Source organism: Balaenoptera acutorostrata, chromosome 9, assembly GCF_949987535.1.
Source record: "Balaenoptera acutorostrata chromosome 9, mBalAcu1.1, whole genome shotgun sequence".
Taxonomy (NCBI): domain Eukaryota; kingdom Metazoa; phylum Chordata; class Mammalia; order Artiodactyla; family Balaenopteridae; genus Balaenoptera; species Balaenoptera acutorostrata.
In genome coordinates, this window is record NC_080072.1 from 55,394,347 (window position 1) to 55,419,639 (window position 25,293).

Sequence of the window (25,293 nt, forward strand, 5' to 3'; positions counted from 1 at the left end):
CTTTACTTTCTGGCACAGAATATTCCAGCTATGTTCCCTGTGCCCCTGCATTAAAATTAGTCATTTCTCCAAGGACCTTTGATTTCTTTTAGTGAAGAACAGTTTTTTAGAAAGCAAGATCTGGGTCTGTGTGTGTTCTTTGCACCTGGGTTATTACTTTCCCTCAGTGGAAAGAGCTAGGAGATACATGCATCTGTACACACACACACACACACACACACACACACACACACACACACACTCCTGTACTGCTATATTGTCTTTCTCTCTTGTCTATCTGTCTAGCTATCTACCTACCTAAGTCGAAAACCATGAGTTCACACAGATATCATCAATTCCAGTCCAACGCCACAGGTTCATTTTAGGTTTCTTTCTGTATTGTGACTCCCTTCTCCAAAAATGGAAACCCAGCTTCCCATTATCTTCAATTTACTTATAAAATCAGTTTCCTCTATATGTAATCAATCTGTTGCTACTGCCATCCCACCACCACCACCATGTGGATACCATGGTTTTGTACCCTGCAATGAGTCATCATCCTCCTACCTCCATTTGGACTCCCCTGTGACCTTGATCAGCCTCTTACAATCCGAGTTAGACTGAAGTAAGTAATTCTGAAGTTTCCTACCAGCCTGGTGATCAAGTATATTTAAAATGTAGAGCAGAATATTACATCAGTTTTTTAGAGCAATGTGAATAGTCAACATGTGGGTGCATCTCTGTTTGCATGTCTATGAATGAGGGACCAGAAAATGAGAAGGGTCATTGTTTCTTATTATCATTAAACTTTAATTAAATCTTTTAAAAGAGGTTGTTGGAAAACTCAGATCTAATTCATCTTTGTACTCTTAGCATCTAGCTCAGCACTGTTCTGCATTTTAGGTTCTGAAAAAATATTGGTTGAAGGAATGAGTGGATGCTAATGTTTGAGTGTGTCTGATAAATACTTGGTGAATTTTTCACTGTATTTTTTAGGAAAGTACCATAATATCTCTGTCCAAGGGCTAGCTGTGTACCTGTGTAAGAATTAATGCAGATGAAGGTTCTTGAGCTCTGGTGCTAAGGACTTTTTTTTTTTTTAAATTTTTTGTCAACGTCGAGTGGCATGCAGGATCTTAGTTTCCTGACCAGGGATCGAACCCGTGCCCCCTGCAGTGGAAGCCTGTGCCCCCTTCAGTGGAAGCGTGGAGTCTTAACCACTGGACCGCCAGGGAAGTCCCCTAAGGACTGTTTAAAAAAACAGCTTTATTAAGGTATACTTGACATATAAACTTCACATAGTTGAGGTGTACAATTTGAAAAGTTTTGATATGCAAACATCCATGAAACTATCACCAAAATTAAGACAATGAACATATCCAACAGCTCTAAAAGTTTCCTTGTGTCCTTGGTAATCCCTCCTACCCACTCATTCTCTCCCCATCTCCAGGCAACCACTAATATGCTTTTCGTTGGCATCGATTAGTTTGAATTTTCTAGAATTTTAAATAAATAGAATCATATAGTATGTGTCCTATTTTTGTTTGCTTTCTGTAGCTCAAGAGAATTATTTCATGTGTATCAATATAGTTCATTTATTTTTGTTATTAAGTTGTATTCCATTATATGGATATTCCACAATACATGTGCCTACCGTTATGACTCAGCCATTCTACTCCTAGATATTTATTCAAGAGAAATGAAAGCATATGTCCAACTAAAGTTTTGTATACAAATATTCTTAAGATCTTTATTTGCATTAGCCAAAAAGTGGAAACAATCCAAATGTCCATCAGCAGTTGATCACTCTGGATCATATAATGAATTACGAAATATTTCCTTTTCAATTTTCTGGAAGAAATTATATTGAATTGGTATTCTTTCTTCTTTACGTGTTTTGTAGAATTCACAGTAAAGACATCTGGGCCTGAAATTTTCTTTTTAGAAAGATTTTAACTAAAATTTCTGTAGATATAGGACTATTCAGGTTATCTGTTTCTTCTTGAGTGAGTCTTGGTAGTTTATGTCTTTCAAGGAATTTGTCCATTTTGTCTAAGTGGTAAAATTTAATATATATATACTCTGTAGTGCTATTACTTCTCCTATTCCTACTACTGGTAATTTAAGTCTTCCTTTTTTTCCCCTGGTTAGTGTAGCTGTAGGTTTACCAATATTATTGATCTTCTCAAAGAAACAGCCTGTGGTATCATTAATTTGTCTCCATTTTGTTTTCTGTTTCATTGATATCAGTTCTGAATTTATTATTTCCCTTCTCCTGTTATCTTTGAGCTTAATTTGCCCTACTTCTAGGTTTTTTTGGGGTTTTTTTAATGGTGAAAGCTGAGGTCATTAATTTGAGGCTTGTTTTCTAATGCATAGTTTTAGTACTATAAATTTCTAAGGAGGAAGTTACTTTTCCTGCATTTTGATGTATTCTGTTTCTATTTTCATTCATTTAAAAATACTTCCTAATTTTCCTCTTGATTTTTTTCTTTGACTCATGGGTTATTTAGAAGTTTGTTACTTGGTTTTCACATATTTGCATATTTTCCAGATTAAAAAAAATTGATATCTAATTAAATTCCATTGTGATGAGAGAAGTTAACATTGCATGGCTTGACTCCTTTTAAATTTATTGAGACTTGTGTTATGGTTCAGAATATGTTCTTTAATGTTAAACATTTCCTGTGCATTTGAAAAGAATATATATCCTGCTGCTGTTGAGTGGAGTGTTCTATATGTTCAAATGTCCTATATCCTTACTTAATTTCTGTGTGTTTTTTTCTATTACTTATTTAAAGAGGGGTGTTAAAATATCCTGTTATAATTGTGGATTTGTCTGTTTCACCTTACCAGTTTTATCACATTTTGCTCATGCATTTTCACACTATTATTAGGTGCATGAACATTTAGAATTATTATGTCCTCTTGACAGATTGACTTTATCATTATGATATTGCCTCTGTAATCCTGGTAATATTCTTCACTCTGAAGTCAACTTTGTATAATAGTAATATAGCCATATAGCCACATCTTTCTTTTGAAAAGTGTTAGCATGGTGCTACTTTTCCTTATTTACTTTTTATATTTTAACCCTTTTGACATTTTTTGTATTTAAAGGAGTTCCTTGGAGATATCATGAAGTTGTCTTGCTTTTTTATCCAGTATGACAGTTTTTACTTTTTAATTGGTATATTTGGACTATTTTTAAATTACATTAATTACTGCTATTGTTGAGTTTAAATCTATCTTGCTTTTTGTACTCAATTTGTCCCATCTATTCTTGTTCCCTTTCTTTATCTGTTTATTTTGGGACTTTGTTTCCTTTGTTGGCTTATTAGCTACAATTGTTTGTTTTTGTTATTCTGGTAGTTGTTTTAAGGGTTGTAATGTACATCTTCAACTGATGGTATGTCATGCCACAGACAGTATAAGTACTTCACATCAGTGACCTACATTTTTCTCTTACCAGCCTTTTTGTTGCTTTTGTCATATATTTTACTTATACATTTGTTATAAACCCCACAATACTTTATTATTATTTGTGCTTTAAACAGTTGATTAACTTAAAAAGATTTATTTATTTATTTGTTTGTTTGTTTATTTTGGCTGCGCCGGGTCTTAGTTGCGGCACACGGGATCTTTATTTGCGGCATGTGGGCTTCTTAGTTGCGGCATGCATGCAGGATCTAGTTCCCCGACCAGGGATTGAACCCGGACCCCCTGCCTTGGGAGTGCGGAGTCTTACCCACTGGACCACCAGGGACGTCCCTAAAAAGATATAAATAATAATAACAGTCTGTGTTTGCCCGCATAGTTATTATTTCTGATGCTGTTCATTCCCAAATGTAGATCCACATTTCCATCTGGTATCATTTTCCTTATGCCTGAAGTATTTCCTTTTGCATTTCTTATTGATGCATTTCTGCTGGTAATTGAATTGTTTCACCTTTTGCATGTCTGAAAATGTCTTTATACCGTCTTGGTTTTTGAAAGATAGTTTCACTGAGTGTGGAAATCTGGGTTAAGTTTTTTTCTTTTAATTCTTTAAAGATGTTACTCTGCTGTCTTCTAGCTTGCACTGTTTCTGATGTGAAGTCTGTCATTCTTGTATTTGTTCCCCTTTATGTCATTTTCTTAGGCTGCTTTTAAGATTTCTTCTTTAATATTGTATGAGCAATTTGATTATGATGTTCCTTGGTATAGTTTTCTTTGTGCTTCTTATCGTTGGAACTTGTTGGGGATTCTTGGATCTGTGGGTTCCTAGTATTCATCAGATTTGGAAATTTTTCAGTCATTAGTTTCAAATATTTTTTTTCTGTCTCTTTCTCTACTGTTTTTTCCTTGCACTACAATTCACATGTATATTGGGTCTTGTTAAGCTGTCCCACCACTCACTGATGCTTTGTTTTGTTTTAGTCTTATTTCTTTCTTATTTTGAATATTTCCTATTCAAATGTCCATAGACATTTAGCATATCTTCAGGTATCTTCTTCTGTAATGTCTAATTTGTTCATCCACTAATTTTTTTTCTTTTCAAACATTGTAGTTTTCCTCTCTAGAAGTTCAATTTGGGTCTTTAAAATTTTTTCTGTCTCTAACATGTTCAATCTTTTCTGTCTAGCTTTTGAACATATGAATTACAGTTGTAATAACTGTTTTAATGGCCTTGTACTAATTATATCATCTCTGTTAATTCTGGGCCAGTTTTGATTGATTGATTGATTGATTTTGCTACTCATTTTGCGTTCTGTTTTCCTGCTTCTTTGCGTGTATGGTAATTTTTGGTTGGATGCCAGACACTGTAAATTTTGTTTGTGGGGTATTTTTGTAGTCCTATAAATATTCTTGAGGTTTATTCTGAGATATAGTTCTGTTACTTGGAAAAATTTTTGTCCTTTCAGATCTTGCTTTTAAGCTTTGTAAGGCTGGACTAAAACAGCATTTAGTCTAGGGTTAATTTTATCCACAAACTCTTCTCAATACTTTATTATATGGCCCATGAATTATGGGCTATACACTGTCTAGAAGGAATAGGCACTATTCCTGGCCCTGTGCAGTCTCTGCTTACTTTTTTTCTAGTCCTTTCAGGTGGATTTTTTTTTTCCCCCTGGCCTTGAGTAGTTTCCTCAGGTGATTCACTGATCAGTACACAGCTGAATACTTGAGTATGACTCTCTGCAGGTTTTGGAGTTTTCTGTTTGTGCTCTCTCTCTAGAACTGTGTGCTGAGAACTGTAGAACTTGTGGTTTCCCCTGGACTTTCAGTTTTCTCCTTAACTCAGGTAGACCTCTGTACTCGTTGGGATCTCCCTCCCTGTGCTTTGGTCTTTTAACTTTCTCCAGGCAGTAAGTTTGGGGCAATCATAGGGCTCACCTTATATGTTTCTTCACTCTCAAGTATTATTGTCCTTTGTTACCTGATGGGTTACTTGAGACCACTGTTTCACATGTATTCTTAGTTTTTATTCTAGTAGTTTTAGGTGGGAGAGTAAATCTAGTCTCTGTTACTCTGTCTTGGCCAGAAGTAGAATAAGGTAGGCTGGTCCTAAGGATTTTGATGTCCTGAAGACCATTTTAGTAATTTCAGGGTAAAAAATGACTTTATACTGCACTTAAATACAAGGTGTGGACCTTACCTTGCTACCTCTATATCATTTTCTTTACCTCCCTTTGTTCTCATTCAAATTTGAACTGAGCCAAATTTACAGAAAGCCTACTATGGCCCAGGCACAGTAGAATGGAAGTTAAGAAGATTAATATGATCTAATCCCCTTCCACAGAGAACTCAGAGCTTAGAGATGATTAGAGAGGTTATATAATATCCTCCAAATCATAGCTCTTAAATTGGTAGAACTGAGTTTGAACCAGATCTTTTAGCTTCCAGCTGAATGTCCTTTTCACTATAGTAATGCATCCTTATATAATCCCTACACATACATATACAGACATAAAAACATATATGTACCTATATACATACACATGCATATACGCATACATACCCTGTAGAGCTCAGGAGGCCACATGAACATATAGTCTAAAGAAGACAAGACTGTAAAGTCTCACCCTCTAAAGATTATATTTTGCTTATCAGTGACTAAAAGACTTGTGAGACATCTGCAGTTGTGTGAGACTGGTAATGAACTGGAGGTCCAATGGGATGAAAAGGGAGGAAAAAAGAGAGTTGTGCTGGTTTCTTTTTTTTTGGAACAGACTTCAAGAGTTTTAAGTAGTAGTGTGCTGGTAGGGGCATGTCTTTGGAGACACTGCACTAATTTTCATTTGTGTCCAGTTAAAACTGCAACAAAACTGCCAGTTTAGAAGGAATTCTGTATTTGCTCATTTTCTTCAGATAGTAGGCCAAGTGGAGAAATTTGTTAAGCCAATTCTGAAATACTATACTAAAAACCAAAATGAGCAAAGTTAATCACATGTATTGGCAATAGGGGATTGCAAGAAAACATTTCAGTTTTTTCACTAATACCAGTAAGAAGACAACTTGTATAAGTATAAATGTGGCATGCAAACATGACAAAGAGGACAACAAGGCAGTGTGGTGCAGAGGAAGGAGAAGTGAATTGGAAGTTACGAATCTTGGACTTTAGTCCCCGCTTTCTGACTAATGTAGCTTTGAGACTTTGGGCAAGTGTCTTTAGCAAACTGGGGTTCCATTTACATATTTAAAATGAGAGCATTGAATTAAAAGACCTCTAAAATAGCTCTGAATACTAACATTAACATAGTCCTTTGACCATAAAAGTGCCCTTAATTGACAATGAGTCGAATTCCTAGTTACAGTTGACCCTTGAACAATGCAGGGGTTAGGGGCGCCAACCTCCCCACCCCCCGCCCCGCCCCGTGCAGTCGAACATTTGCATATAACTTTTGACTCCCCCAAAACTTAACTATTAATAACCTAATGTTGACTGGAAGCCTTGCTGATAACATAAACAGTCAGTTAGCACATATTTTGTATGTTATGTGTATTATATACTGTATTCTTACAATAAAGTAAGCTAGAGAAAAGAACGTCCTTAAGAAAATAATATGGAAGAGATAATACCTTTACAATACAGTATTGAATGTATCCATACTGTAAGTTTTCAATGTCTGTTTCCAAGATGAATCATCTGCCAGTACCTACGTCAGTGTTGTCTTACATCCTACAAAACACTGTAGACGTTATACAGATTACTAAAACTAGACATCGAAAATGAAAAAATAATGTGAAAAAGAAATTCATATTTATTTGCAGGTATAATGATTCATGTATTGATAAGGAAGAAGCAGCAATATGATTGCTTTATGGTAGCCTCGTGTAATTGGTAGGATTCTTCATGGTAGCCTAGTCTATACACTAGTGAATGAATCATTATAAACTTTTTATGGCAAATTACAATTTTATTCATTAATACAGTATTAATTATACATAATTAATACACTCACCTTGTGCCTATGTATGGATAGACTAATATCTACATAAATTTTATACATTCATGACATACCTAACTTAAATTTTTTTGATATTTCTAGGCTACATAGTTCGTCTGAGTTTTTTCAAATTGTCACAGATCTCCAAAAGATTTTCCAATATATTTATTGAAAAAAATGCACATGTAAGTGGACCTGCGCAGTAGAAACCCCCTGTTGTTCAAGGGTCAGCTGTATTTCTAGAACTAACAACATTTTAAAAATTGCTTTACTTATAGCACCACATTTTAATTTTACTTAAAAGGTGATTATCCAGCCTGATTGCCCATCTAATTCACAAGTTTGGCCCAGATTAATTTTGATGATTTCTCAGTTATCAAGTCTTCCAGCAGAGATAGAGATTTGCCATTATTGAAGATATCCAGAGATTATACCACAAGTTTTGTGGGCAGCTCCCCAAAATGCTTTGCATAGTGGCATTCTTGCTGGAATAAATATATAGGCTTAAAGAAGATAATAATAATTAGAATCATAGCTAATATTTGAGTACTTTTCAAATGATAAAAACATAGATGCTTTATAAGTATTAATCCTCAGAATAAACCTTTGAAGAATGTATTGTTTTTATTCTCACTTGCCAGCTACACACTTAATCACTATGCTATACTACCTATTATATTTATAAAATCCAAGGTTATCAAATTGCCTATTGTAGTTCCACAAATAGACAATATTCATTAATTTTTGTAAAAATTGTGCTTTTAAAATATCCTATGACTTTATTATATATATTTGCATGTTGATAATTACCATTTTAATTCTAGGTTCTGATTGAAAGGCTTCAAGAATGAGTCATTACATATTGTAAAAAAATAGCATCTCGGGTAATTCTGATGCACACTCTGATAATTATCAGGTCATCTCTGGATAGTCTGTCAGTGTGAACTGCTTGTTATTACCCTTCTATTAACAAAATGAGTTTGAGCCAAAATGTTTGCAGCTGTCATTAAACACATTAAGCACAGCTGTATTTTTTGTAGGAAGTTTTTCTCAGTGAAAGAAGCATATTCACTGATTTACATTCAGGAGTAAGCTTCATAAATATGCCTTTCTAACTTTGCTTTTGTTATCTGTATAAACGCATAGAACATGGCTGAAACCAACTCCTCTGTTCAGATTGTTTATATGCTTCTCTATGTCTTTATTATTAATTTCCCTGGAAGTCAGAACTTTTCTGCGAGTGTCTGACAAGATCCAAAAATAATCTTAAATGTGTCATCTCTTTAAATAAAGCCTCCTTTAAAGTTAGTCATTACTGTCACCCTATCTGTCATCTCCCCCTCCAACCTGATCTTGTTTTATTTTTTTGGTGCAGAGTTCAAGATTAAAATTAAGGAAATGTCATTTTCCACAGTTGAGTAATCTGAAAATCTTCCAGTTTATACTGGAAGTCATTGTCTACAAGAATTTCATATAACTGAACCTCAGGACCAAGTGGAAAATCATTCTGAATCCTTGTGTTGGTCTATCTGATGATCACAAGCCTGAAAATTGCAGAATCCTAGGTACAGTGGCCTCTCTCAATGTACCCATGTAATTTTTCAAAAGATGAAAGGGCCTAAGGCTTGATGGTAAAAGATCAGGACAATGAAAATGAATGATAATGAAAAATGGGCATTAGTTGCAATATTACATTGCAAAGCACTATTTTTAAAAATAAAAAAATTAAAGGAAAAGAAAAAAAATACCTAAATTGTTGAATAACCCTCCCCTGTTTGTTCCTGAAAAACTTCAGTCACATCTTCCTGTTTTATTTCCAGTTCTTTTGGAATGTGATTATCAGCAACTTTCTGACCTTCAAAGAGAAACAAGAATGAGTTAATTGGAACTCTGTGTATTTGATAGTGTGATTTTTTAAAGTTTCTTGAGATGTGTTGTCATTTTTACCTTGAAGTGAATCTCACCTCTGTCCTGTCTGATGACTTTGAATTAAATGTATTTTCCTTCTTTCTGGTCCCTCAACTCCTTGGTGGAAGCTTTCACCTCTTGGTTAGACATGGTATAGGTGGCTTTTCCTTGGGGTCTATACACAGTAGCCACTTTGCATAGGCAGAATCTCTCTCCAAGGTTTACAAATTCATGTCTTTTTTTCATGGCTCCACGGCACCATTTTCTGTTAAGATTTAGCCAGTGGCTATAGTTAATAATACTGTATTGCATATTTGAAAGTAGGTAGGGGAGTGTGGATCTTCAAAATTTTCAGCACGAGAAAAGAAGGAATGTGTAACTATAGGTGGTGTTAACTGGACTTATTGTGGTAATCATTTGGAACATATGCAAATATGGAATCATTATGCTGTACACTTGAAACCAACGTAATGTTATGTCACTTATACCTCAGTTAAAAACAGGGGGATTTAACCAAATTAGTAATTTCTTTTTAAATGCTGTTCTTATGAAAGCCGATTAGTTGAAGAATATTATTCAAATCATAATTTAAAAATATATTTAAAAAATCATCAAGTATATATATTAAATACTTGCTAAGTGTGCAATCCTTTGTTAGTTTAGGCACAGTGAGGGAGAGGATCTGAGAAGAAAGCAAGTGCTAAACTTCATGGCACATATGCTTACTGAATGAAATAATGTACAAGATGCTTAGTATTCTTTTTTTTGTGAGCATTAAAACAGATTTAGAGAAGGAGATGCCAATGTGATTTCCCTGAAGCCTTCAGGGAAGGATAAAGAAAACTCTTGGATTAGAAGAGTTTTGAGGGTCCATAGAGAGGTATATGAGCATACAATAAGGACGGAGGAGGAGGTAAATATACTAGGAAGAAACTCCTGGAGTAGAAGGGGCATCTTGAAATTGTACTGAGTGCAGGACAGTGAAATTCACACTCAGAAGTGTTATTTTGGTGGGATAGGTTGTATGGAGGCAGTGGATTATTTTTAATGAGACCTGAGAGTGATGAGATTTAAACAGTATTTTCAGAATGAATATATGCTACTTCAAATACATTCTTCTTGCCCCATCTTTCTTGCGATCAAGCATTCAAATTTACAAGCTGGTTGACCAGGGTTAAAGATATAGTCTATGGGCGTGAGCCAAAAGGAAAGCCAAACAGTGCATTTGTGGTAATGCAAGTATATTTTATACTGCACTGGTACAATGATTCCACCAATTGAAATTATTAGTCTCTTCAGTATGTCATGCAAGGTTAATGGAGAAACTGTTGAAATTAAAGGCATTCTAGATTATGCATGCTGATTTTTGCATCCAGTTACTTTACTGAAGTCTTTTATTCTAATAGTTTTTAAAGACTCTCTAGGGTATATTATGTAAATAATAATACCATTTGTAAATGGTGACAGTTTTGTCTCCTATTTTCTAAGTGTGTTTGTCTTGTTTTATGTACCTTATTGGCTAAGTCCTTCACAGTGAGTATTCTAGTATTACATAGCGAGTCATTCCCAAACTTAGTAGTTGAAAACAACAATTAATTATCCTCAGATTCTTACAGTTCTGTGGAATGTCTTTAAGCTTAGCTTGGTTGTTTTCCCTTGGGGCCTTTCAAGTAGTTGTAATCAGATGGCAGCTGTGGCTGGAGTCATCTGAAGATTCAACTAGGTTGGACATATGGATGCTTCTTCACTGACATGTTTGGTGCCTCAGCTGGGATGGCTAGAACAGTGGAGACTGGCCAGCCATCTCTATCTCCAAATACTTCTCTACATGGCCAGCTTCCTCACATATGGCATTCTCAGGGTAGTTGGATTTCTTGCATGGAGTCTGGTTTGCCCCAGAGTGAGTGTTTAGAGAGAGGAAGTAGAAGTTAAGGGCTGTCCCTAAAACTAGCACAGGGTCACTCCTGCCATATTCTATTTGTCGAAGCAGTCACACAGCCTGCCCAGATTCAAGGAGTAGAGAAATAGATTCTGCCTCTTGGTGAGGAAATATTAAGTCCACACTGTAGAAGACCATCTAGGATGGGAGATATTATTGTGGTCATATATGGAAAATTCAGTTTGCCACAGAGGGCATCCTTGATATTCTGACATTTCACCATTCATTATGATATAAGTTGGAGTTTTCTGATAGATTCCTTTTATCAAACAAGAAAGTTTCTATGCCTAGTATAACTAAGGATTTTTCTCAGGAACAAGTTTAGTGTTTCTCCTTTGTTCTATTAATGTAGTGAATTACACAGACTTGATGTTAAATGATGTTAAACCATCTGTATAATCCTGTGATAAATTTTACTTGCTTATGATGTATTTATTAATACAGCACTGGCTTAGATTTGCTAATATTTTGTATTTTGCAGTTTTTTATAAGTGAGGCAGACATGTAGTTTTATTTTTGTGTGTGCTGTTCAGGTTCAAATCAAAACTCGTAAGGGTTACACTAGCCTAAAATGAATTGAGAAGCTCTCTATATTTTCTCATGATTTAAGACAATTTATGTAATTTAGATTTAGGTGGTAGCTCTCACCTATAAAACGATCAGGGCCTGCAGTCCCTCTACCCCTACAAGGTATTACCCTTTGGTTACCTTTCTGATTTCTTTGTGGTTATTAATCTACTCAGGTTTTTAATCTCTTGTTGAGAAAACTTAGTAATTAACAGTTTTCTAGAAAATCATTTACTTTTTCTGTTCTTTTTAGTTTATTGGCATAAAGTCATGTATAGTATTACTTTTAAGTTTTAAGACCGTGTCCATATCCTAGTTTGTACTCTTTCTTGTTTCTAATTCTGAAGTACTTTTTATGTACTTCCTCAAGTATGTTTATTGTACAATGAATATATTTTAAATTAAACTTGCATTTTAGCACACGGATGGTATTATGAAAAAATCTGGGAATGATTTAGCCTACTCTTATGCCAGCTGTGGTTCTTCTTGCCTGAAGTGAGTTTTTGAAATGTAAATTGGAAATTCAAAGCGTTGATTATCGTTTTATAACTTTTGCTTCATCAGTGCTGTTTGTTATTTTTTGAGGACACATCTTGGTTAGACCTGACACACTCATTATCACATGCTTTCACATCACCTACTGTCTCCTCAGTTTCATAAGTAGCAGTAGTGTTCTGTCTTATTTGATGCCATTACCGTGATACTGTGTATTCTTCTCAACCATGTGCATGGTCTAGACAGAGGAATGTAGAAGCAGGCTTTAGGGTAGACTTCTGGTCTTTCGGGAAACTGTCATATTTAGTAAACCCATCAACAAGTATTTGAGTGATTCCCTTGTGTCCAAGATTGCTGTAGGTGCTATGAAGATACAAAAGATTTCTCAGGCATTCAAAGTCCACAGGAATTTGGCTCTGATCAACCTTTCCAGACTCAATGACATTCTCACATGTGCCCTTTGCTTTAGCACACTACCTACTTCCTATTTTGAACATGCAAGGCACTCTGCTCCCTTAATGACTTTGAAAAGCTATTCCCAATACCCTAAATGACTATTCTCTTGCATACAGTTGTCAGAATCCTACCCTTCCTTCAAATTGAAGCTTAAATCCCTTCCCCTCAATGAGCCTTTCCCAAGAAGAAGTTATCTCAGACTGATGTGTCCATTTTGAAAGGGTAAGTAGATTTGTAGATACAGATAATAACTATGGTAAGGTCTTTGGCAAGCTATGATTGAAAGCTTGGGGAGCAAGATAAGAAGGATAAGCTAGATGATAGTAAAGATAGGAAGATTTATAACTGCTTAATAACTTACCAACCTAGAGGGAAATTTCTAATGGCATGGCATAGGGCTCTGTTTTTTTATCTAGTCTTGTTCAACATGTTCATTCATTCAGTTATTTACTCGCCATATGTTTATTGAGTACTGCATGTTGGAAACTGTGCAATATGCTGGGGATATAATGGCAAACAAGGGAGACATAGTTCTTCCCTTTACGATATTACAGTCTAAACATTAGAACAAAGATATAGAAACTTCTGTAAAGCTTAAAAACTTAGAAAGCTAACGCAATGATAGTGTGGAGCTTGTAGAGATGGTGATTACTTTGTATAACAGAATCAGTATATAAGATGATCTCTGGGGACTGGAAAGGTCGAATATATATTCAGCCCATCTTCAATTTCAAGTTGGAATTTAACTGGGATAAATTAAGTTCCCAAACCAATTGTATAAGAAGAGGAAGGCTTGACATATGGACACAGCCTGGGTGAAAAAAAGACGTAGAACCTTTAGTCAGTAGTCAAGTCAGTGTTAATAATCAGTGGAATGTGACTCTCAGAAAAAAATCAGGCTCTGTTGAAAGACATGTAGTATCTAGAATGAAAAGTAATAGATCTTCCCAGCAGACCCATCTGAATCGCTATGTTCCTTTATAAAAATCACTCTGTAAGAGGGATTTCGACAATCAGAAATTTGTACTCTAATATTAATGTGATTTGCAAACTTTAAAAAAATGTTCTCAAGGCAGTTTTCCAGGAATTTTTCTATGCTTGATACACTTACAAGAAAACATGAGTAAACTTATCAGTCAACAAGTATTTCATAGAATCTGAGGAAAACAGAATCAGAAGAAATCTTAAAATAGTCATCTGTTGTTTATCATCTACTGTGCTTTGAAGGTCTAAGAGGAAGGGTGAGATAGGCCCCTCTCCTGAGGGATGGAAGGGAAGCTGTGTACTGAAGGTCTGTACCAGAACTGTGGGGAAGCTCAAGAGCACAAACACTAATAAGATATAGCTCTAGGTTTTCAAGGAGTATGGAATCCAGTGCTGGAGAGAGGCAGTAAACAGATGATCAGAGCATGATGTGAACTCTACATGGAGCCGTCCTCCCAGGGTTATTGAGGAGGACCACAACTCAGATAAGGGGTAGCCTTATCAAATATTATCTATTTCTGGACTTCTACTTGAATTCTTCCTCTTCCAAAAAGGAATTTCTGGGTCGTTTTGTACTGGGAAGTACCCTAGTCTTTTCACACTGCAGCCCAAATAGTCTTAAATTTAAAACATATATTCGGTCAGGTCTCCCACTTTAAACTTTATCCCATTACCTTGGGAATAAAACTCCTTAGCCTGATATACTGAGTCTTCATAATCTGACCTCTGTCTACCTTTACACCGTCATCTCTTACCGTCCTCTCGCATATGAGAGGATGCTCCAGCCTTGCTGGAGCCTTGTGCTCCTGTGCTCCAGCCTTGCTAAAGGCTTGCAGTTCTTGAAAATGCTGTGCAGTCTTTTTTCTCTGTTTTTGTATTTGCTTCTCCTTTTGTCTGAAATATCCTTCTTCGTTTTTACCTAGTTAATTCTACTCTTACTTTTAATATCAATTTAGTTTTTACTTCTTCCTAGAAGACTTTACTTCCACTTGATACTACCTCTAAAACAGATGTCCCTCCTTTATGCTCAGCTATTACCCTATATGTACCGCTATCATAGTATTACACTATTATAATTTTTTTTTTAGAATTTCACTTATTTATTTATTTATTTATTTATTTATTTATTTATTTATTTATTTATTTTTGGCTGTGTTGGGTCTTCGTTTCTGTGCAAGGGCTTTTCTCTAGTTGCGGCAAGTGGGGGACACTCTTCATCGCGATGCGCGGGCCTCTCACTGTCGCGGCCTCTCTTGTTGTGGAGCACAGGCTCCAGACGCGCAGGCTCAGTAGTTGTGGCACACGGGCTTAGTTGCTTCGCGGCATGTGGGATCCTCCCAGACCAGGGCTTGAACCCGTGTCCCCTGCATTGGCAGGCAGACTCTCAACCACTGCGCCACCAGGGAAGCCCCTATTATAATTTTTTGCACACCCATTTCTCCACAATGTTTGTGCATTTATGAATATAAGATGTAGATCTCTGATCTCTGTATTTCCATTACCTAACACAGGGCATGGGCTCACATTTAGGCACTTGAGTGTTTGTTGCATGAATATGTAAATAAATTGTCTGTTTCTGGAGAGATAGACTGTCTCCAATGACTTTTCTGTCAACACCAGGCTCAGTATTAGCAACATGGAAAGTGCTCAGTGTGAAGATAGGATGAATGAATAAATTAAAATGTGTGTTGATTATTATCAGATAAAGGATTAGACTAAAGATCTATAAAGTGCAGATATTATCTTGACTAATGTGATAATGTGCTCTGTAAATGAAATAATGAAGAGATGATATTTGATCTGGCCTTGAAAGCAAGGTAGTCAAGATTTGGATTGGAAGAGAGTATTAGTTTTCTATCGATGGATAATAAATTACCATAATTTTAGTGGCTTAAGACAATACTCTTGTATTATTTTGTGGTTTCTTTAGGTCAGAAGTTTGGAGCACTGTGGTGATTCATGACTATTGTGTCTAGATTTATTTGACTAGAATTCTAAAAAAATATATTGAAAATTGTATTTAGTGTGGAAAAAATTATAGGTCATAGCCTTTTCAGTCACCAGAAAAATCCTTTTATCATTGATGGAAAGTATTATAAACATGACTAAAAGTACATATATGTTAACTACCTTTATTTTATTTATTTTTTTAAGTAATTTAATATTTTATTTATTTATTTATTTTTGGCTGGGTTGGGTCTTTGTTGCTGTGCGCAGATTTTCTCTAGCTGCAGCGAGCGAGGGCTACTGTTCGTTGCAGTGCACAGGCTTCTCATTGCGGTGGCTTCTCTTGTTGCGCAGCACAAGCTCTAGGTGCACGGGCTTCAGTAGTTGTGGCACGTGGGCTCAGTAGTTGTGGCTTGCGGGCTGTAGAGCACAGGCTCAGTAGTTGTGGCACATGGGCTTAGTTACTCCACGCCATGTGGGATCTTCCCGGACCAGGGCTCAAACCCGTGTTCCCTGCATTGGCAGGTGGATTCTTAACCACTGCGCCACCAGGGAAGTCCTGTTAACTACCTTTAGATGTATTACCTAATGAAAGGCATTGTATAGGTAATCAAACACTAGCTATTAACACTAGCTATTATTTAGAGCCTAGAGTAAAACATTTCATGTCTATCAATCAGAGATGAAGAAAGGTAAAGTGGTTAGGCCTAGCTATATTATACAACACTAGTCTTTTAAATTATAAGTTTGTAGATTGTGATATTTCTATAGTTGTCTCTAAGGGAATTTAATCGCAGACATGTATTAGAGACTTTGTAATTGTAATGTAAAGAGAACTTGTTTACTATCTCTCTTAGCCTGTGAGAAGAGAAACCTGGAGTACTGGACTGTGTTGCTGGTAGGACAAAGTCTTTAGTTTTTATATTCTGTTTCCCAGTCTAGAAAGATTGTTGACATGTTGCAACAGGCATAGTGATGTAGGTGATATCAGACTATGGACACAGCTCTATAAGGCAGGCATTCTGGAGACCGGGCAGATAAGCTACAATTAGTACTGACCAAATGATGAACAGGGTTACCTGTGGTACTGAGTAGAGATTGGAATTGAGAAGAGCAAGAGTTGAAGCTTAGAAATCAGTTAGGAGGCTACTGGTTAGATAGAAGATGATGGTGGCAGTAGTTATAGAGAGAGGTGAAAAGATTTGAAACAGTTTTAATCAAGTCCTTGTTGCTAAATCTGTAGATACTGTCTAGGCCTCAGGTTACTTGATTTTATGACAGTGATTATTACTTCCTTGAGACATTCTGTTCCTTTGACTGCTGTAACACCAACTCTCCCAGCTGTCCTTCTACTTCTCTGGAATTATGGGTCAGAATTTTTTGCAGCTTTTATTTCTTTATTTCTAATCCGTTAAAAATTGATTTTCCTCGGAATTCTGTTCTAGGCTCTGTTCTCTCTCATTCTCACAGTCTTCCAGAATGATGTCATTACTTTCATAGCATTAATAACCATCTGTGTGCTAATGGTTGCCATATTTTTATCTCCGGCCAAGATCTGTCTCCTAAGCTCCAGATCCTTGTATTCAACCCATACTCAACACCTCCTCTCGGATGTTGCACAGGCGCCTCAAACTGAAAGCAGAACTTTCTTCTCAAACTGCTCATCCCTGTTCACCCTTTCAATAAATGACATCACCATTTTCCTGGTTCCCCAAGCCATACATCAGTGATCATTTTTTTCTTTTTCTTTTGCAGTACAATTTATACAACATAAAATTAAGAGAATTTAAATGTATAGTCTGATGAGTTTTGACAGATATACACACCCACATTGTCATCATTCCATGAAGATACAGAATATTTTTCTCTCTCCAGAAAGTTCCCTCATACTGCTTTGCCAGTCATTCTTACACCCTTGTCCCCACCCCTGGCTGAGTCAAACACTTTTCTTATTGCCTCCTCATTTATTAGCTTTTCCTGTTCTTGAACTTCTTATAAATGGAACCATACGGTATACTCTTTTGTGCAGCATACTTTTGAAATTTATCCATATTGTAGTATAGATCAGTAGTTTGTTCCTTTTTATTGCTGTGAGTGGTTTTTCTATGAATATACCACAATTTGCTTATGCATTGTCTTGTTGATGGACATTTGAGTTGTTTACCCTGTGCTATAGAGTAGGTCCTTGTTGTTTTTTTTTGTATATAGAAGGTGCATCTGTTAATCCCAAATTCCAAATTTATCCCCTCCTCTTTAGTAACCATAAGTGTGTTTTCTATGTCTTCAAGTCTGTTTCTGTTTTTGTAAATAAGTTCATTTGTATCTTTTTTTTTTAGATTCCACATATAAGTGGTATCATATGATATTTGTCTTTCTCTGTCTGATTTACTTCACTTAGTATGATAATCTCTAGGTCCATAGCATTATTCATTCTTTTTTATGTCTGAGAAATTTTCCATTGTATTTATTGTATTTATGTACCACATCTTCTTAATTAAATTAAATTAAATTAATTAATTAATTTATTTTGGCTTGCATTGGGTCTTCGTTGCTGCACACGGGCTTTCCCTAGTTGCGGCGAGCGGGGGCTACTCTTCGTTGCAGTGCGCTGGCTTCTCACTGCAGTGGTTTCTCTTGTCGCGGAGCCCAGGCTTTAGGCACATGGACTTCAGTAGTTGTGGCACGTGGTCTCAGTAGTTGTGGCTTGCGGGCCCTAGAGTGCAGGCTCAGTAGTTGCTCCGTGGCATGTGGGATCTTCCCAGGCCAGGGATTGAATCTGTGTCCCCTGCATTGGCAGGCGGATTCTCAACCACTGTGCCACCAGGGAAGTCCCAAACACATCTTCTTAATCCATTCATCTGTCCTAGGTTGCTTCTATGTCTTGGCTATTATAAGTAGTGCTTCTAAGAATACTGGGGTGCATGTATCTTTTCAAATTTGAATTTTCTCTGGGTATATGCCCAGGAGTGGGATTGGTGGAGCATATGGCAACTCTATTTTTAGTTTTGTTTTTTTTTTTAATTTATTTTTATTTATTTATTTCCGGGTGTGCTGGGTCCTCGTTTCTGTGCGAGGGCTTTTCTCTAGTTGTGGCAAGCGGGGGCCACTCCCCATCGCGGCGCGTGGGCCTCTCACCATCGCGGCCTCTCTCGTTGTGGAGCACAGGCTCCAGACGCGCAGGCTCAGCAGCCGTGGCTCACGGGCCCAGCCGCTCCGCGGCATGCGGGACCCCCCCAGACCAGGGCTCGAACCCGCGCCCCCCGCACCGGCAGGCAGACTCCCAACCACTGCGCCACCAGGGAAGCCCTATTTTTAGTTTTTTAAGGAACCTCTGTACCATTCTCCATAGTGGCTGCACCAATTTACATTCCCACCAACAGTGTAGGAGGGTTCCCTCCACACCATCTCCAGGACGTGTTTACACTTTTTGACTGTTATAAATGAAGTTGCTAAGAATATCTTTCCAAAAGACTTTTGTGAGGGATTGGAGGAGGAGGATTTGGATGAAGGTGGTCAAAAGGTACAAACTTTCAGTTAGAAAGATAAATAAATACTAGGGATGTGATGTACAACATGATTAATATAATGAACACCACTGTATTATTATATATGGAAGTTGTTAAGAGAGTAAATCCTAAGAGTTCTCACCACAAGGAAAAAAATTTTTTTCTTATTCTTTTATTTTGTATCTATATGAGATGATGGATGTTCACCCAACAGTGCTGTATGCCAATTATATTTCAATAAAACTGGAAGAAAAAGAAGTCTCTTGTGGTCACATGCTTTCATTTCTCTTATACCTAAGAGTGGAGCTTCCTGCTCATATGATAGGTGTATATTTAATTTATTAGAAATTACCAGTTTCCAGAGTAGTTATACAATTTTAGAATCCCACCAACAGTGTTTGAAAGTTCCAGTTGCTCTACTCCTTGACATCACTTGGTATTGTTTTGTAAATTCTAGCCATTGTAGTAGGTTTGTACTGGTATATCATTTTGATTTTAATTTTTAATTCTTTGATGACTAATGATATTGAGCAGCATTTTATGTGCTTATCAGCCATTCTTGTATCTTCTTTTGTGAAGTGTTTGTTCAAATATTTTGCCCTTTTTTATTTATTGGGTTGTTTGGTTTTTATTGTTAAGTTGTAGGAATTCTTTGTATACATTAGAAATACAAGTCCTTTGTCAGATATATATATATATATATATATATATATATATATATATATATTTTGTCTCACTCTCTGACTTGATTTTTCATTTTCTCCATAATGTCTTTTGATGAGAGTTTTAAATTTTGATAAAGTATGCTATATCAGGTTTTTATTTTATGGATAGTACTTTTTGTGTCCTATTTAGGAAATCTTTGCCTATCCCAAGGTCATGAATATACTTTCCTACATGTTATTTTAGAGGCTTAATAGTTTTAGCTTTTACATTTAAGTCTTTGATCATTTCAAATTAATTTTTATGTATGATGTGAGGTAGAGTTTAAGGTTCATTTTTTTCCCGTATTGATATCTAGTTTATTTTAGTGTCATTTGTTGACAAAGCTTTTCTTTCCCTAATCAAAATATAAATTGATTGAATAGGTCTATGTCTATATCCTGATTTCTGTTTCATCAATCTATTTGTTTAGCTTTATGCAACTACTACTGCTTTACAAACTAGCTTTATGATAAGTCATAAAATCTGGTAGTGTAAGCCTCCCAGCTTTGTTCTTTAACATTTTCTTGGCTGTTCTAGGACTTTTATATTTCCATATCAATTTTTGAGTCAGCTTGTCAATTAAACAAAAAAGACTGCTAGGCTTTTGATTGGGATTAATTGACTCTAGATAAACTTAGGGGGAGACTTGACTTCTTAACCTCCAATCCATGAAATAGTACATGACTCCATTTGTTTAGGTTGTTTTTAAATTTCTCTCAGCAGTGTTTTCTAGTTTTCAGTGCACAGGTCTTTCACCTCTTTCACATCTAGTTATTTAATGATACTATATAAAAATACCAATTGATTTTTGTGAATTATCCTGGAATCTTGCAATGTTGCTAAGTTTATTATTAGTTTGATTATAGATTAAAACATTTTTTTTTCTATGTACACAATCATATAGCATCTGTGAGTAGACATTTTTGCTTCTTCCTTTCCTGTATTTATGACTTTTTAAAATTGCCTTATTACAATGGCTTGGATCTTGAGTACAGTGTTGAATAGAGTAGTGAAAGTAAACATCTTTTCTTATTCCTGATCTTAAGTATTACCTGCAGATTTTTAGTATAAACCCTTTATCAGATTGGGTTATCAGGATAACCCTTTATTATCCTTTTTCCTTAGGTTGTTGAGAGATTTTTGTTTTAAATCATTAACAGGTATTGAATTTTATCAAATGCTTTTTTGGGGCAACTTTTGAGATAATGATACGTTTTTTCTCTTTCATTCTGTCACAACTGATTTTCAAATGTTAAATCAACCTTGTACTCCTCAGATAAATCCACTTCATCAAGATGTGTTATCTTTTTCATATATTGCTAGATTTGATTTGCTAATTTTATTAATGATTTTTGTATTGTCTGTAATTTGCTTTTCTTGTGATGTTTTGGTATCAAGGTTATTCTGGCCTCTTAAAACAAATTGAAAAGTGTTCCTTCTTCTTTGAAAGGTTTTTGTTAAGACTAGTATTTCACCAGTGAAGCAATCTGAATGTAGTTTTCTATGTGAGAAGGTTTTTAATTATAAATTTAGCTTCTCTAACTGATAACAACTATTCAGATTTTCTATTTCATTTGTTTGGTTTGGAAACTTGTGGTTTTTAAGCAACTTAACTATTTCATCTAAGTTGTTAAATTTATTGGCATGTTGTTCATAATTTCCCTTAATTCCCTTTAAATGTCCATAGGATCTGTGGTGATGTCTTCTCTTGCGTTCTTGATGTTGGTAATTTTCAGGCATCATTTTTTATATCTCCTCTCTAACTTTTCACATCTACATCATCCTTTCTGTTCCTATTTTAATTTAAGACAATGCCTACACTTTTGCTAGGACTGTTAAATTAACCTCATACTAGCCTTCCTGTTTACAGTCTTGTTTCTCTGTATCCCAGTCACCTAATTACAGGAAGAAAGTGCAAATGTCATTAAATCTTTCTTGGCTTAAAACTTTTTAATGGTTTCCTAATACCTTCAGAATAAAAATCTAAGCTCCTTCATATGGAATACAAAATCATTAATGATAAGGTATCTATTTCTCTCAATAGAATCCTATATATTCTTTTCCCTTTTAATCTCTCCCTGCAAGCCATAGGGAGCTATACTTCACTGACTTTCTAGGTGCTCTAATTTGTCATTCATCATCTTAAAATTGAATGCAACATTCAGATGTGATATGATCAATACTAAGTAGGCAAAAATTGTTTCCTAACTTCTCCTTTACTGAGATTATTGTTAATATCTGATAGGTATGGTCTCAATATTCATTTGACATAATACTTTTTGTTCAATGTATCTTTACATTCACAGCAATATCTAGCTGCAAAGCATTATTTTTAACCCACTTTCAATTTTACTGTTATCTCAAAACATATTGATATAATATGCATGTATTTGCTATAACCAGAATACCTATCAGATAGCTAGTTGATCCCTATCCTCCCCACACCAGTGATGATGAGTTTTATTTCAGCTTGAGAGCATTAGTGTTGGTATTGACTAATCACCCAGATGACTGGATGATTTATATTTCTTTATAGTACCATTTCATAGTTTGCAAAATCAAGAAACATTCCTCTGAAACTGGCTAGCTGGTTTGGAGGTAAGGCAGTTGTTTCTTTTCTTGTCAGTCCTTCACCTCTTCACCCCCAGGGGAATTAGGATGTCCCATGTTATGTTTAAAAGCCTAAACACTTCAAACTTTTATTCTCCTGTTGAGCTTGAAAGGGGGACGTTATTAGCTCTGTCTTGATGTAGCAGGGGCTCTGAAAGTCTATTTGGATAACACTGAAGATTGGAGGAAATGTGACTCTGTCTGTGTGTTTTAAGCCCCTAAGGTAAGATCAGAAAGCGTCTGGGGCAGTGAGAGCCAAATAGTTGAAGTCATACATTAATTATGGTCATGAATCATTTTTATTTTTAAAGTCTTTACCATTTGACAAGGTTGTTTGCATAGTACTCTAGTGAGTTTTAGGCAGCATTTTCCCTCCTTTTAAAGTAACAGGCTATTTTGTTGATTTCTACTTTGGGTTGATAATGCCTATCAAATTAGAATTCTGATAACATTTTTAGTAGAAATTGCTTGTTTCTTGCCAGAGTGAACGGTCTTTAATTTATGTGATTTTTGTTTGGAATATATTTTGAAGTTATAGATATAGAAAACTAGTACGTTAGTCTTTTAGTCTTTCACTGATATCAGTAAAAATAATCAAAATCTTGGGACTGACTTTTATATGCAGGCATTAGTCGACCTTCAGTCAGCAATATATTTTGAGTGCCTTTGTGCCACATTCTCTGCTAAGTACTGGGAATGTAAATGAAAAAAATGAGTGTTTTTTTTTCTTTTTTCCCAGAAATCTAGTAAAGAAATAGATAAGGAAATAGGCAGTTGCTGTAAAATGTGGTTCTATAATCTTTGCTAGTGTTGTTGTATACATGATGCTGTGGATCTCCATAGGAAGAAGTGCCTCTACCTTTCTGGAACAGTCGGGAAGGCCTTTGAAGAAGAAGGTATGCTTGAGCTGCCTGTTAGTGGGTTTGGGAGTATACTTATCTGTTAAGAGAGAGTGAAGCTTGTAGGCAGATAGAACAGCTCACTCAAAGGTACAGAAGGAAGAAATGGCATGATGTGTTTGGGGAGAGTTGTTAGTAGTTCAGCATTGCTGGAGTTGCGCGTGCAAGGTAAGAATATCAGAAACGAGGTGGGGACCACATCACAAAGGGCCTCTCCTTGCTTTTAAATTTCTTTAGCGTCACCTTTGTAGGCGAGTATTGCCATCAAGAGAGTGTGTACGCATTCACACCCAGAGCAAGAGGCAATAGGATGGAGGATAATCTCCTCTATTGGATTCCTTTGGAGTCCTGAGGAAGTTGCAGAAGAACTGATCTCATGAGTAATCTCATAAGATTTGCTCCTTTTTAGGTGACCTAAGAAATCCTCAGTAACTATCAGGCAACTTCTGAAAGTGCAGAATATGTCATGAATATTTTTAGCGCAAGGTGTCGTAATAATAATGTTGGCAGAGGTGTTGATGCCATCAACTCCCTGATAAAATTAACGTCCTCGTATGTAGGATAACTTTCAGTTTAGGACAGTTGACCAGTTTTAAAAATCGGAAGTAAAATTTACATACCGTGAAATACTTAGATTTCAAGTTTAAATTCTGTGTATCCTCCTGTGCGCCTCACCCCAATCAAGACATGGAACATTTCCATCACCTCAGGTAGTTCCTTAGTTCGCCTTGCTCTCTACCCGTCAGTCCTGCCTCACCCAGGCAGCTAGCCACTCTTTTTTTTTTTTTTACACTAATCTTCATTTATCAATTTCCCCCCTCCTTTCCTTTTTAATTAATTAATTAATTTATTTATTTTTGGGTGTGTTGGGTCTTCGTTTCTGTGCGAGGGCTTTCTCCAGTTCCAGCGAGCGGGGTCCACTCTTCATCACGGTGCGCGGGCCTCTCACTGTCGCGGCCTCTCTTGTTGCGGAGCACGGGCTCCAGACGTGCAGGCTCAGTAATTGTGGCTCACGGGCCTAGTTGCTCCGCGGCATGTGGGATCTTCCCAGACCAGGGCTCGAACCCGTGTCCCCTGCATTGGCAGGCAGACTCTCAACCACTGCGCCACCAGGGAAGCCCCAGCTAGCCACTCTTGATTTCTGTCACCATAGATTGCTTTTACCTGTTCTTGAACTTTGTTTAAATGGAATCATATAGTATGTACTTTTTCGTTCCTGGCTTTTTTCACTCAGCATAATGTTTTTTTGAGATTCATTCATATTGTTGTGTATTTCAGTGTTGTTTTCCTTTTTATTGCTGAGTAGAATTTCACTGTATGAGTATACCACAATTTGCTTATTAATTCTCCTGTTTGATGGACGTTTGGATTGTTTTCTATGAACGTTCTTATACATATCTTCTTGTGGACGTGTTTTTGTATTTCTTGAGTAAATGGTAAGGAGTAGAAATACTGGGTCATAGGTTAGATGTATGTATAACTTTAAAAGAAACAGTTTTCTAAAGTGATGATACTATTTTATACTTCTATCACCGATGCATGCAAGTTTCAGTTGCTGCACATCCTTGCTAGCATCAGGTGTTGTCATTTTAATTTTAGTTATTTTGACAAGTGTGAAATGCTATCTCATTACGACTTTAATTTTCATTACCATGATGACTAAGATTTTGAGCACCTTTTCCTATGCTTATTTTTTTTTTTTTTTTTTTTAAAAGGATTTTCTTATTTATTTATTTATTTATTTATTTATTTTTGGCTGTGTTGGGTCTTCGGTTCGTGCGAGGGCTTTCTCCAGTTGCGGCAAGCGGGGGCCACTCTTCATCGCGGTGCGGGGACCGCCCTTCATCGCGGTGCGCGGGCCTCTCTCT

The 25,293-nt window shown here is 36.2% G+C and overlaps 1 protein-coding gene and 1 pseudogene across 4 annotated transcripts in view; one reads left to right on the forward strand and one right to left on the reverse strand.

The window, feature by feature from the left end:
• Nucleotides 1-25,293, forward strand: part of UVRAG (UV radiation resistance associated) — a 312,724-nt gene that overhangs the window by 107,437 nt on the left and 179,994 nt on the right. The gene's annotated exons all lie outside the window — the stretch shown is intronic.
• On the reverse strand, nucleotides 9,158-9,467 carry LOC103016770 (small ubiquitin-related modifier 1-like; annotated as a pseudogene).